At 48.0% G+C, this 16,481-nt stretch overlaps 1 protein-coding gene across 2 annotated transcripts in view; it reads left to right on the top strand.

Moving 5' to 3' along the window:
- The window catches only part of LOC110519153 (protein CBFA2T1), a 238,440-nt gene that overhangs the window by 178,104 nt on the left and 43,855 nt on the right, over positions 1-16,481 (top strand). The window lies entirely within an intron of this gene.

Here is a 16,481-nt window from a genome sequence, read left to right as displayed (position 1 = left end):
CATACCTGTACCTGTACCTGTATCTGTACCCGTACCTGTACCTGTACCTGTATCTACCTGTACCTGTACCTGTATCTGTAACCACACCTGTACCTGTATCTGTACCCGTACCTGTACCTGTATCTGTACCCGTATCCGTACCTGTACCTGTACCTGTACCCATACCCGTATCTGTACCTGTACCCATACCTGTACCTGTATCTGTAACTGTACCCGTACCTGTACCCATACCTGTACCCGTACCTGTACATGTATCTGTACCTGTACCTGTACCTGTGTCTGTACCTGTATCTGTACCTGTACCTCTACCTCTTCCTGTATCTGTATCTGTACCCGTACCTGTACCTGTACCTGTATCTACCTGTACCTGTACCTGTATCTGTACCCACACCTGTACCTGTATCTGTACCTGTACATGTATCTGTACCTGTACCTGTACCTGTACCTGTATCTGTACCTGTGTCTGTACATGTACCTGTACCCGTACCTGTATCTGTACCTGTACCTGTATCTGTACCTGTACCCATACCTGTTCCCGTACCTGTACCTGTACCCATACCTGTACGCATACCTTTACCTGTAACCGTACCTGTACCTGTACCCATACCTGTACCTGTACTTGTACCCATACCTGTACCCGTACCTGTACCTGTATCTACCTGTACCTGTACCTGTACCTGTATCTGTGCCCATACATGTACCTGTATCTGTACCTGTACCCGTACCTGTATCTGTACCTGTACCTGTATCTGTACCCGTACCTGTACCTGTATCTGTACCCGTATCCGTACCTGTACCTGTACCTGTACCCATACCTGTATCTGTACCTGTACCCATACCTGTACCTGTATCTGTACCTGTACCCGTACCTGTACCCATACCTGTACCCGTACCTGTACCTGTACCTGTACATGTATCTGTACCTGTACCTGTGTCTGTACCTCTATCTGTACCTGTACCTCTACCTCTACCTGTATCTGTATCTGTACCCGTACCTGTACCTGTACCTGTATCTACCTGTACCTGTACCTGTATCTGTACCCACACCTGTACCTGTGTCTGTACCTGTACCTGTATCTGTACCTGTACCCGTACCTGTACCTGTATCTGTATCTGTACCTGTGTCTGTACATGTACCTGTACCCGTGCCTGTATCTGTACCTGTACCTGTATCTGTACCTGTACCCATACCAGTACCCTTACCTGTACCTGTACCCATACCTGTACCTGCTCGCATACCTGTACCTGTATCTACCTGTACCTGTACCTGTATCCGTACCTGTACCTGTACCCGTACCTGTACCTGTATCTGTACCCATACCTGTACCTGTACCTGTATCTGTACCTGTACCCGTACCTGTATCTGTACCTGTACCTGTATCTGTACCTGTATCTGTACCTGTGTCTGTACCTGTACCCATACCTGTACCTGTGTCTGTATCTGTACCCATACCTGTACCTGTACCCATACCTGTACCCATATCTGTACCTGTACCCGTACCTATACCCGTACCTGTGTCTGTACCTGTTTCTGTACCTGTGCCCGTACCTGTTCCTGTGTCTATGTCTGTCTGCTACGTAACAACACGGGATGGTTCTGGGTAAGAGTGTCTGCTACGTAACAACACGGGATGGTTCTGGGTAAGAGTGTCTGCTACGTAACAACACAGGGTGGTTCTGGGTAAGAGTGTCTGCTACGTAACAACACAGGGTGGCTCTGGGTGAGAGCGTCTGCTACCTAACAACACGGGGTGGTTCTGAGGTAAGAGTGTCTGCTACGTAACAACACGGGGTGGTTCTGGGTAAGAGTGTCTGCTACGTAACAACACGGGGTGGTTCTGGGTAAGAGTGTCTGCTACGTAACAACACAGGGTGGCTCTGGGTGAGAGCGTCTGCTACCTAACAACACGGGGTGGTTCTGGGTAAGAGTGTCTGCTACGTAACAACACGGGGTGGTTCTGGGTAAGAGTGTCTGCTACGTAACAACACGGGGTGGTTCTGGGTAAGAGTGTCTGCTACGTAACAACACAGGGTGGTTCTGGGTAAGAGTGTCTGCTACGTAACAACACAGGGTGGCTCTGGGTGAGAGTGTCTGCTACCTAACAACACGGGGTGGCTCTGGGTAAGAGCGTCTGCTACGTAACAACACAGGGGGGCTCTGGGTGAGAGTGTCTGCTACGTAACAACACAGGGTGGCTCTGGGTAAGAGTGTGTGCTACGTAACAACACAGGGTGGCTCTGGGTGAGAGTGTCTGCTACGTAACAACACAGGGTGGCTCTGGGTGAGAGCGTCTGCTACGTAACAACACAGGGTGGCTCTGGGTAAGAGCGTCTGCTACGTAACAACACGGGGTGGCTCTGGGTGAGAGTGTCTGCTACCTAACAACACGGGGTGGCTCTGGGTGAGAGTGTCTGCTACCTAACAACACAGGATGGCTCTGGGTGAGAGTGTCTGCTACCTAACAACACGGGGTGGCTCTGGGTGAGAGCGTCTGCTACGTAACAACACGGGGTGGCTCTGGGTAAGAGTGTCTGCTACCTAACAACACGGGGTGGCCATGTTTCTTAGTTATTTCTAGTTTATGCGCTGTGTACCTACAGTACCTACCTGATACAGCTCTGTGTATTGTGTATTTATTCTCTGTGTATTGTGTATTTATTCTCTGTGTATTGTGTATTTATTCTCTGTGTATTGTGTAGGGTATGAATGAGGCTTTATAGGAGTTTATAGGAGCAGTACCTTCCCCCTAAAACAGTACCTACCTGATACAGTAACTACAGTACCTACCTGATACAGTACCTTCCCCCTAAAACAGTACCTACCTGATACAGTACCTTCCTGATACAGTACCTTCCTCCTGATCCACTACCTTCCCCCTAATACAGTACCTTCCTCCTGATACAGTACCTTCCTGATACAGTACCTTCCCCCTGTTACAGTACCTTCCCCCAAATACAGTTCCTACCTCCTGATACAGTACCTTCCCCCTGATACAGTACCTTCCTCCTGATACAGTACCTTCCCCCTGATACAGTACCTTCCTCCTGATACAGTACCTTCCTCCTGTTACAGTACCTTCCCCCAAATACAGTACCTTCCCCCTGATACAGTACCTTCCTCCTGATACAGTACCTACAGTACCTACCTGATACAGTACCTTCCCTCTAAAACAGTACCTACCTGATACAGTACCTTCCCCCTAAAACAGTACCTACCTGATACAGTACGTTCCTGATACAGTACCTTCCCCCTAAAACAGTACCTACCTGATACAGTACCTTCCTGATACAGTACCTTCCTCCTGATCCACTACATTCCCCCTAATACAGTACCTTCCCCCTGATACAGTACCTTCCTCCTGATACAGTACCTTCCCCTGTTACAGTACCTTCCTCCAAATACAGTACCTTCCTCCTGATACAGTACATTCCCTCTGATACAGTACCCTCCTGATACAGTACCTATCCCCTGATACAGTACCTTCACCCTGATACAGTACCTTCCTCCTGATACAGTACCTTCCTCCTGATACAGTACCTTCCCCCTGATACAGTACCTTCCCCCTGATACAGTACCTTCCCCCTGATACAGTACCTTCCTCCTGATACAGTACCTTCCCCCTGATACAGTACCTTCCTCCTGATACAGTACCTTCCCCCTATGACAATACTTTCCTCCTGATACAGTACCTTCCCCCAAATACAGTACCTTCCTCCTGATAGAGTACCTTCCTCCTGTTACAGTACCTTCCTCCTGTTACAGTACCTTCCCCCAAATACAGTCCCTTCCTCCTGTTACATTACTTTTTCCCAAATACAGTACCTTCCTCCTGATACAGTACCTTCCCCCTGATACAGTACCTTCCCCCTGATACAGTACCTACCTCCTGATACAGTACCTTCCCCCTGATACAGTACCTTCCTCCTGATACAGTACCTTCCCCTGTTATAGTACCTTCCCCCAAATACAGTACCTACCTCCTGATACAGTACTTCCCCCCTGATACAGTACCCTCCTGATACAGTACCTATCTCCTGATACAGTACCTTCACCCTGATACAGTACCTTCCCCCAAATACAGTACCTTCCCCCTGATGCATTACCTTCCTCCTGATACAGTACCTTCCCCCTGATACAGTACCTTCCTCCTGATACAGTACCTTCCCCCTGATACAGTACCCTCCTGATACAGTACCTATTTCCTGATACAGTACCTTCACCCTGATACAGTACCTTCCTCCTGATAGAGTACCTTCCTCCTGATACAATGCCTTCCCCCTGATACAGTACCTTCCTCCTGATACAGTACCTTCCCCCTGATACAGTACCTTCCTCCTGATACAGTACCTTCCCCCTGATACAGTACCTTCCTCCTGATACAGTACCTTCCCCCTAATGCAGTACTTTCCTCCTGATTCAGTACCTTCCCCCTAATACAGTACCTTCCTCCTGATAGAGTACCTTCCTCCTGTTACAGTACCTTCCTCCTGTTACAGTACCTTCCCCCAAATACAGTCCCTTCCTCCTGTTACATTACCTTCCCCCAAATACAGTACCTTCCTCCTGATACAGTACCTTCCCCCTGATACAGTACCTTCCCCCTGATACAGTACCTACTTCCTGATACAGTACCTTCCCCCTGATACAGTACCTTCCTCCTGATACAGTACCTTCCCTCTGTTACAGTAACTTCCCCCAAATACAGTACCTACCTCCTGATACAGTACTTACCCCTGATACAGTACCCTCCTGATACAGTACCTATACCTACCTATGCGCTGTGTACCTACAGTACCTACCTGATACAGCTCTGTGTATTGTGTATTTATTCTCTGTGTATTGTGTATTTATTCTCTGTGTATTGTGTATTTATTCTCTGTGTATTGTGTAGGGTATGAATGAGGCTTTATAGGAGTTGATAGGAGCAGTACCTTCCCCCTAAAACAGTACCTACCTGATACAGTAACTACAGTACCTACCTGATACAGTACCTTCCCCCTAAAACAGTACCTACCTGATACAGTACCTTCCTGATACAGTACCTTCCTCCTGATCCACTACCTTCCCCCTAATACAGTACCTTCCTCCTGATACAGTACCTTCCTGATACAGTACCTTCCCCCTGTTACAGTACCTTCCCCCAAATACAGTTCCTACCTCCTGATACAGTACCTTCCCCCTGATACAGTACCTTCCTCCTGATACAGTACCTTCCCCCTGATACAGTACCTTCCTCCTGATACAGTACCTTCCTCCTGTTACAGTACCTTCCCCCAAATACAGTACCTTCCCCCTGATACAGTACCTTCCTCCTGATACAGTACCTACAGTACCTACCTGATACAGTACCTTCCCTCTAAAACAGTACCTACCTGATACAGTACCTTCCCCCTAAAACAGTACCTACCTGATACAGTACGTTCCTGATACAGTACCTTCCCCCTAAAACAGTACCTACCTGATACAGTACCTTCCTGATACAGTACCTTCCTCCTGATCCACTACATTCCCCCTAATACAGTACCTTCCCCCTGATACAGTACCTTCCTCCTGATACAGTACCTTCCCCTGTTACAGTACCTTCCTCCAAATACAGTACCTTCCTCCTGATACAGTACATTCCCTCTGATACAGTACCCTCCTGATACAGTACCTATCCCCTGATACAGTACCTTCACCCTGATACAGTACCTTCCTCCTGATACAGTACCTTCCTCCTGATACAGTACCTTCCCCCGGATACAGTACCTTCCCCCTGATACAGTACCTTCCCCCTGATACAGTACCTTCCTCCTGATACAGTACCTTCCCCCTGATACAGTACCTTCCTCCTGATACAGTACCTTCCCCCTATGACAATACTTTCCTCCTGATACAGTACCTTCCCCCAAATACAGTACCTTCCTCCTGATAGAGTACCTTCCTCCTGTTACAGTACCTTCCTCCTGTTACAGTACCTTCCCCCAAATACAGTCCCTTCCTCCTGTTACATTACTTTTTCCCAAATACAGTACCTTCCTCCTGATACAGTACCTTCCCCCTGATACAGTACCTTCCCCCTGATACAGTACCTACCTCCTGATACAGTACCTTCCCCCTGATACAGTACCTTCCTCCTGATACAGTACCTTCCCCTGTTATAGTACCTTCCCCCAAATACAGTACCTACCTCCTGATACAGTACTTCCCCCCTGATACAGTACCCTCCTGATACAGTACCTATCTCCTGATACAGTACCTTCACCCTGATACAGTACCTTCCCCCAAATACAGTACCTTCCCCTTGATGCATTACCTTCCTCCTGATACAGTACCTTCCCCCTGATACAGTACCTTCCTCCTGATACAGTACCTTCCCCCTGATACAGTACCCTCCTGATACAGTACCTATTTCCTGATACAGTACCTTCACCCTGATACAGTACCTTCCTCCTGATAGAGTACCTTCCTCCTGATACAATGCCTTCCCCCTGATACAGTACCTTCCTCCTGATACAGTACCTTCCCCCTGATACAGTACCTTCCTCCTGATACAGTACCTTCCCCCTGATACAGTACCTTCCTCCTGATACAGTACCTTCCCCCTAATACAGTACTTTCCTCCTGATTCAGTACCTTCCCCCTAATACAGTACCTTCCTCCTGATAGAGTACCTTCCTCCTGTTACAGTACCTTCCTCCTGTTACAGTACCTAACCCCAAATACAGTCCCTTCCTCCTGTTACATTACCTTCCCCCAAATACAGTACCTTCCTCCTGATACAGTACCTTCCCCCTGATACAGTACCTTCCCCCTGATACAGTACCTACTTCCTGATACAGTACCTTCCCCCTGATACAGTACCTTCCTCCTGATACAGTACCTTCCCTCTGTTACAGTAACTTCCCCCAAATACAGTACCTACCTCCTGATACAGTACTTTCCCCCTGATACAGTACCCTCCTGATACAGTACCTATCCCCTGATACAGTACCTTCACCCTGATACAGTACCTTCCCCCAAATACAGTAACTTCCCCCTGATACAGTACCTTCCTCCTGATACATTACCTTCCCCCAGATGCAGTACCCTCCTGATACAGTACCTATCCCCTGATACAGTACCTTCACCCTGATACAGTACCTTCCTCCTGATACAGTACCTTCCTCCTGATACAGTACCTTCCCCCTGATACAGTACCTTCCCCCTGATACAGTACCTTCCCCCTGATACAGTACCTTCCTCCTGATACAGTACCTTCCCCCTGATACAGTACCTTCCCCCTGATACAGTACCTTCCCCTGATACAGTACCTTCCCCCTTATACAGTACCTTCCTGATACAGTACCTTCCTCCTGATACAGTACCTTCCTGATACAGTACCTTCCTCCTGATACATTACCTTCTCCCAAATACAGTACCTTCCTGATACATTACCTACCTCCTTATACAGTACCTTCCTGATACAGTACATTCCCCCTGATACAGTACCTTCCCCCTGATACAGTACCTTCCTGATACAGTACCTTCCCCCTGATACAGTACCTTCCCCCTGATACAGTACCTTCCCCCTGATACAGTACATTCCTGATACAGTACCTTCCTCCTGATAGAGTACCTTCCTGATACAGTACCTTCCCCTGTTACAGTACCTTCCCCCAAATACAGTACCTACCTACTGATACAGTACTTTCCCCCTGATACAGTACCCTCCTAATACAGTACCTATCCCCTGATACAGTACCTTCCCCCTGATACAGTACCTTCCTCCTGATACAGTACCTTCCCCCTGATACAGTACCTTCCTCCTGATACAGTACCTTCCCTCTGATACAGTACCCTCCTGATACAGTACCTATCCCCTGATACAGTACCTTCCTCCTGATACAGTACCTTCCCTCTGATACAGTACCCTCCTGATACAGTACCTATCCCCTGATACAGTACCTTCACCCTGATACAGTACCTTCCTCCTGATACAGTACCTTCCTCCTGATACAGTACCTTCCCCCTGATACAGTACCTTCCCCCTGATACAGTACCTACCTCCTGATACAGTACCTTCCCCCGATACAGTACCTTCCTCCTGATACAGTACCTTCCCCCTGTTACAGTACCTTCCCCCAAATACAGTACCTACCTCCTGATACAGTACTTTCCCCCCTGATACAGTACCCTCCTGATACAGTACCTATCCCCTGATACAGTACCTTCACCCTGATACAGTACCTTCCCCCAAATACAGTACCTTCCCCCTGATACAGTACCTTCCTCCTGATACAGTACCTTCCCCTGATACAGTACCTTCCTCCTGATACAGTACCCTCCTGATACAGTACCTATTTCCTGATACAGTACCTTCACCCTGATACAGTACCTTCCTCCTGATACAGTACCTTCCTCCTGATACAATGCCTTCCCCCTGATACAGTACCTTCCTCCTGATACAGTACCTTCCCCCTGATACAGTACCTTCCTCCTGATACAGTACCTTCCCCCTGATACAGTACCTTCCTCCTGATACAGTACCTTCCCCCTAATACAGTACTTTCCTCCTGATTCAGTACCTTCCCCCTAATACAGTACCTTCCACCTGATAGAGTACCTTCCTCCTGTTACAGTACCTTCCTCCTGTTACAGTACCTTCCCACAAATACAGTCGCTTCCTCCTGATACAGTACCTTCCTCCTGTTACATTACCTTCCCCCAAATACAGTACATTCCTCCTGATACAGTACCTTCCCCCTGATACAGTACCTTCCCCCTGATACAGTACCTACCTCCTGATACAGTACCTTCCCCCTGATACAGTACCTTCCTCCTGATACAGTACCTTCCCTCTGTTACAGTACCTTCCCCCAAATACAGTACCTACCTCCTGATACAGTACTTTCCCCCTGATACAGTACCCTCCTGATACAGTACCTATCCCCTGATACAGTACCTTCACCCTGATACAGTACCTTCCCCCAAATACAGTAACTTCCCCCTGATACAGTACCTTCCTCCTGATACAGTACCTTCCTCCTGATAGAGTACCTTCCTCCTGTTACAGTACCTTCCTCCTTTTACAGTACCTTCCCCCAAATACAGTCGCTTCCTCCTGATACAGTACCTTCCTCCTGTTACATTACCGTCCCCCAAATACAGTACCTTCCTCCTGATACAGTACCTTCCCCCTGATACAGTACCTTCCCCCTGATACAGTACCTACCTCCTGATACAGTACCTTCCCCCTGATACAGTACCTTCCTCCTGATACAGTACCTTCCCTCTGTTACAGTAACTTCCCCCAAATACAGTACCTACCTCCTGATACAGTACTTTCCCCCTGATACAGTACCCTCCTGATACAGTACCTATCCCCTGATACAGTACCTTCACCCTGATACAGTACCTTCCCCCAAATACAGTAACTTCCCCCTGATACAGTACCTTCCCCCTGATACAGTACCTTCCTCCTGATACAGTACCTTCCCCCTAATACAGTACTTTCCTCCTGATTCAGTACCTTCCCCCTAATACAGTACCTTCCTCCTGATAGAGTACCTTCCTCCTGTTACAGTACCTTCCTCCTGTTACAGTACCTTCCCCCAAATACAGTCCCTTCCTCCTGTTACATTACCTTCCCCCAAATACAGTACCTTCCTCCTGATACAGTACCTTCCCCCTGATACAGTACCTTCCCCCTGATACAGTACCTACTTCCTGATACAGTACCTTCCCCCTGATACAGTACCTTCCTCCTGATACAGTACCTTCCCTCTGTTACAGTACCTTCCCCCAAATACAGTACCTACCTCCTGATACAGTACTTTGCCCCTGATACAGTACCCTCCTGATACAGTACCTATCCCCTGATACAGTACCTTCACCCTGATACAGTACCTTCCCCCAAATACAGTAACTTCCCCCTGATACAGTACCTTCCTCCTGATACATTACCTTCCCCCAGATACAGTACCCTCCTGATACAGTACCTATCCCCTGATACAGTACCTTCACCCTGATACAGTACCTTCCTCCTGATACAGTACCTTCCTCCTGATACAGTACCTTCCCCCTGATACAGTACCTTCCCCCTGATACAGTACCTTCCCCCTGATACAGTACCTTCCTCCTGATACAGTACCTTCCCCCTGATACAGTACCTTCCCCCTGATACAGTACCTTCCCCTGATACAGTACCTTCCCCCTGATACAGTACCTTCCTGATACAGTACCTTCCTCCTGATACAGTACCTTCCTCATACAGTACCTTCCTCCTGATACATTACCTTCTCCCAAATACAGTACCTTCCTGATACATTACCTACCTCCTGATACAGTACCTTCCTGATACAGTACATTCCCCCTGATACAGTACCTTCCCCCTGATACAGTACCTTCCTGATACAGTACCTTCCCCTGATACAGTACCTTCCCCCTGATACAGTACCTTCCCCCTGATACAATACCTTCCCCCTGATACAGTACATTCCTGATACAGTACCTTCCTCCTGATAGAGTACCTTTCTGATACAGTACCTATCCCCTGATACAGTACCTTCCTCCTGATACAGTACCTTCCCTCTGATACAGTACCTTCCCCCTGATACAGTACCTTCCTCCTGATACAGTACCTTCCCCCTGATACAGTACCTTCCTCCTGATACAGTACCTTCCCTCTGATACAGTACCCTCCTGATACAGTACCTATCCCCTGATACAGTACCTTCCTCCTGATACAGTACCTTCCCTCTGATACAGTACCCTCCTGATACAGTACCTATCCCCTGATACAGTACCTTCACCCTGATACAGTACCTTCCTCCTGATACAGTACCTTCCTCCTGATACAGTACCTTCCCCCTGATACAGTACCTTCCCCCTGATACAGTACCTACCTCCTGATACAGTACCTTCCCCCGATACAGTACCTTCCTCCTGATACAGTACCTTCCCCCTGTTACAGTACCTTCCCCCAAATACAGTACCTACCTCCTGATACAGTACTTTTCCCTGATACAGTACCCTCCTGATACAGTACCTATCCCCTGATACAGTACCTTCACCCTGATACAGTACCTTCCCCCAAATACAGTACCTTCCCCCTGATACAGTACCTTCCTCCTGATACAGTACCTTCCCCCTGATACAGTACCTTCCTCCTGATACAGTACCTTCCCCCTGATACAGTACCCTCCTGATACAGTACCTATTTCCTGATACAGTACCTTCACCCTGATACAGTACCTTCCTCCTTATACAGTACCTTCCTCCTGATACAATGCCTTCCCCCTGATACAGTACCTTCCTCCTGATACAGTACCTTCCCCCTGATACAGTACCTTCCTCCTGATACAGTACCTTCCCCCTGATACAGTACCTTCCTCCTGATACAGTACCTTCCCCCTAATACAGTACTTTCCTCCTGATTCAGTACCTTCCCCCTAATACAGTACCTTCCACCTGATAGAGTACCTTCCTCCTGTTACAGTACCTTCCTCCTGTTACAGTACCTTCCCACAAATACAGTCGCTTCCTCCTGATACAGTACCTTCCTCCTGTTACATTACCTTCCCCCAAATACAGTACCTTCCTCCTGATACAGTACCTTCCCCCTGATACAGTACCTCCCCCTTGATACAGTACCTACCTCCTGATACAGTACCTTCCCCCTGATACAGTACCTTCCTCCTGATACAGTACCTTCCTTCTGTTACAGTACCTTCCCCCAAATACAGTACCTACCTCCTGATACAGTACTTTCCCCCTGATACAGTACCCTCCTGATACAGTACCTATCCCCTGATACAGTACCTTCACCCTGATACAGTACCTTCCCCCTGATACAGTACATTCCTGATACAGTACCTTCCTCCTGATAGAGTACCTTCCTGATACAGTACCTTCCCCTGTTACAGTACCTTCCCCCAAATACAGTACCTACCTACTGATACAGTACTTTCCCCCTGATACAGTACCCTCCTAATACAGTACCTATCCCCTGATACAGTACCTTCCCCCTGATACAGTACCTTCCTCCTGATACAGTACCTTCCCCCTGATACAGTACCTTCCTCCTGATACAGTACCTTCCCTCTGATACAGTACCCTCCTGATACAGTACCTATCCCCTGATACAGTACCTTCCTCCTGATACAGTACCTTCCCTCTGATACAGTACCCTCCTGATACAGTACCTATCCCCTGATACAGTACCTTCACCCTGATACAGTACCTTCCTCCTGATACAGTACCTTCCTCCTGATACAGTACCTTCCCCCTGATACAGTACCTTCCCCCTGATACAGTACCTACCTCCTGATACAGTACCTTCCCCCGATACAGTACCTTCCTCCTGATACAGTACCTTCCCCCTGTTACAGTACCTTCCCCCAAATACAGTACCTACCTCCTGATACAGTACTTTCCCCCCTGATACAGTACCCTCCTGATACAGTACCTATCCCCTGATACAGTACCTTCACCCTGATACAGTACCTTCCCCCAAATACAGTACCTTCCCCCTGATACAGTACCTTCCTCCTGATACAGTACCTTCCCCTGATACAGTACCTTCCTCCTGATACAGTACCCTCCTGATACAGTACCTATTTCCTGATACAGTACCTTCACCCTGATACAGTACCTTCCTCCTGATACAGTACCTTCCTCCTGATACAATGCCTTCCCCCTGATACAGTACCTTCCTCCTGATACAGTACCTTCCCCCTGATACAGTACCTTCCTCCTGATACAGTACCTTCCCCCTGATACAGTACCTTCCTCCTGATACAGTACCTTCCCCCTAATACAGTACTTTCCTCCTGATTCAGTACCTTCCCCCTAATACAGTACCTTCCACCTGATAGAGTACCTTCCTCCTGTTACAGTACCTTCCTCCTGTTACAGTACCTTCCCACAAATACAGTCGCTTCCTCCTGATACAGTACCTTCCTCCTGTTACATTACCTTCCCCCAAATACAGTACCTTCCTCCTGATACAGTACCTTCCCCCTGATACAGTACCTTCCCCCTGATACAGTACCTACCTCCTGATACAGTACCTTCCCCCTGATACAGTACCTTCCTCCTGATACAGTACCTTCCCTCTGTTACAGTACCTTCCCCCAAATACAGTACCTACCTCCTGATACAGTACTTTCCCCCTGATACAGTACCCTCCTGATACAGTACCTATCCCCTGATACAGTACCTTCACCCTGATACAGTACCTTCCCCCAAATACAGTAACTTCCCCCTGATACAGTACCTTCCTCCTGATACAGTACCTTCCTCCTGATAGAGTACCTTCCTCCTGTTACAGTACCTTCCTCCTTTTACAGTACCTTCCCCCAAATACAGTCGCTTCCTCCTGATACAGTACCTTCCTCCTGTTACATTACCGTCCCCCAAATACAGTACCTTCCTCCTGATACAGTACCTTCCCCCTGATACAGTACCTTCCCCCTGATACAGTACCTACCTCCTGATACAGTACCTTCCCCCTGATACAGTACCTTCCTCCTGATACAGTACCTTCCTCCTGATACAGTACCTTCCCTCTGTTACAGTAACTTCCCCCAAATACAGTACCTACCTCCTGATACAGTACTTTCCCCCTGATACAGTACCCTCCTGATACAGTACCTATCCCCTGATACAGTACCTTCACCCTGATACAGTACCTTCCCCCAAATACAGTAACTTCCCCCTGATACAGTACCTTCCCCCTGATACAGTACCTTCCTCCTGATACAGTACCTTCCCCCTAATACAGTACTTTCCTCCTGATTCAGTACCTTCCCCCTAATACAGTACCTTCCTCCTGATAGAGTACCTTCCTCCTGTTACAGTACCTTCCTCCTGTTACAGTACCTTCCCCCAAATACAGTCCCTTCCTCCTGTTACATTACCTTCCCCCAAATACAGTACCTTCCTCCTGATACAGTACCTTCCCCCTGATACAGTACCTTCCCCCTGATACAGTACCTACTTCCTGATACAGTACCTTCCCCCTGATACAGTACCTTCCTCCTGATACAGTACCTTCCCTCTGTTACAGTACCTTCCCCCAAATACAGTACCTACCTCCTGATACAGTACTTTGCCCCTGATACAGTACCCTCCTTATACAGTACCTATCCCCTGATACAGTACCTTCACCCTGATACAGTACCTTCCCCCAAATACAGTAACTTCCCCCTGATACAGTACCTTCCTCCTGATACATTACCTTCCCCCAGATACAGTACCCTCCTGATACAGTACCTATCCCCTGATACAGTACCTTCACCCTGATACAGTACCTTCCTCCTGATACAGTACCTTCCTCCTGATACAGTACCTTCCCCCTGATACAGTACCTTCCCCCTGATACAGTACCTTCCCCCTGATACAGTACCTTCCTCCTGATACAGTACCTTCCCCCTGATACAGTACCTTCCCCCTGATACAGTACCTTCCCCTGATACAGTACCTTCCCCCTGATACAGTACCTTCCTGATACAGTACCTTCCTCCTGATACAGTACCTTCCTCATACAGTACCTTCCTCCTGATACAGTACCTTCCTGATACAGTACATTCCCCCTGATACAGTACCTTCCCCCTGATACAGTACCTTCCTGATACAGTACCTTCCCCTGATACAGTACCTTCCCCCTGATACAGTACCTTCCCCCTGATACAGTACCTTCCCCCTGATACAGTACATTCCTGATACAGTACCTTCCTCCTGATAGAGTACCTTCCTGATACAGTACCTATCCCCTGATACAGTACCTTCCTCCTGATACAGTACCTTCCCTCTGATACAGTACCTTCCCCCTGATACAGTACCTTCCTCCTGATACAGTACCTTCCCCCTGATACAGTACCTTCCTCCTGATACAGTACCTTCCCTCTGATACAGTACCCTCCTGATACAGTACCTATCCCCTGATACAGTACCTTCCTCCTGATACAGTACCTTCCCTCTGATACAGTACCCTCCTGATACAGTACCTATCCCCTGATACAGTACCTTCACCCTGATACAGTACCTTCCTCCTGATACAGTACCTTCCTCCTGATACAGTACCTTCCCCCTGATACAGTACCTTCCCCCTGATACAGTACCTACCTCCTGATACAGTACCTTCCCCCGATACAGTACCTTCCTCCTGATACAGTACCTTCCCCCTGTTACAGTACCTTCCCCCAAATACAGTACCTACCTCCTGATACAGTACTTTTCCCTGATACAGTACCCTCCTGATACAGTACCTATCCCCTGATACAGTACCTTCACCCTGATACAGTACCTTCCCCCAAATACAGTACCTTCCCCCTGATACAGTACCTTCCTCCTGATACAGTACCTTCCCCCTGATACAGTACCTTCCTCCTGATACAGTACCTTCCCCCTGATACAGTACCCTCCTGATACAGTACCTATTTCCTGATACAGTACCTTCACCCTGATACAGTACCTTCCTCCTTATACAGTACCTTCCTCCTGATACAATGCCTTCCCCCTGATACAGTACCTTCCTCCTGATACAGTACCTTCCCCCTGATACAGTACCTTCCTCCTGATACAGTACCTTCCCCCTGATACAGTACCTTCCTCCTGATACAGTACCTTCCCCCTAATACAGTACTTTCCTCCTGATTCAGTACCTTCCCCCTAATACAGTACCTTCCTCCTGATAGAGTACCTTCCTCCTGTTACAGTACCTTCCTCCTGTTACAGTACCTTCCCACAAATACAGTCGCTTCCTCCTGATACAGTACCTTCCTCCTGTTACATTACCTTCCCCCAAATACAGTACCTTCCTCCTGATACAGTACCTTCCCCCTGATACAGTACCTCCCCCTTGATACAGTACCTACCTCCTGATACAGTACCTTCCCCCTGATACAGTACCTTCCTCCTGATACAGTACCTTCCTTCTGTTACAGTACCTTCCCCCAAATACAGTACCTACCTCCTGATACAGTACTTTCCCCCTGATACAGTACCCTCCTGATACAGTACCTATCCCCTGATACAGTACCTTCACCCTGATACAGTACCTTCCCCCAAATACAGTAACTTCCCCCTGATACAGTACCTTCCTCCTGATACAGTACCTTCCTCCTGATAGAGTACCTTCCTCCTGTTACAGTACCTTCCTCCTTTTACAGTACCTTCCCCCAAATACAGTCGCTTCCTCCTGATACAGTACCTTCCTCCTGTTACATTACCTTCCCCCAAATACAGTACCTTCCTCCTGATACAGTACCTTCCCCCTGATACAGTACCTTCCCCCTGATACAGTACCTACCTCCTGATACAGTACCTTCCCCCTGATACAGTACCTTCCTCCTGATACAGTACCTTCCCTCTGTTACAGTAACTTCCCCCAAATACAGTACCTACCTCCTGATACAGTACTTTCCCCCTGATACAGTACCCTCCTGATACAGTACCTATCCCCTGATACAGTACCTTCACCCTGATACAGTACCTTCCCCCAAATACAGTAACTTCC

Source organism: Oncorhynchus mykiss, chromosome 18 (assembly GCF_057628025.1).
Source record: "Oncorhynchus mykiss isolate SJ-2025 chromosome 18, ASM5762802v1, whole genome shotgun sequence".
NCBI classification, from domain to species: Eukaryota; Metazoa; Chordata; class Actinopteri; order Salmoniformes; family Salmonidae; genus Oncorhynchus; species Oncorhynchus mykiss.
The sequence above is the reverse complement of the archived record's forward strand: the minus strand, read 5'-3'. Positions and strand labels throughout refer to the sequence as shown.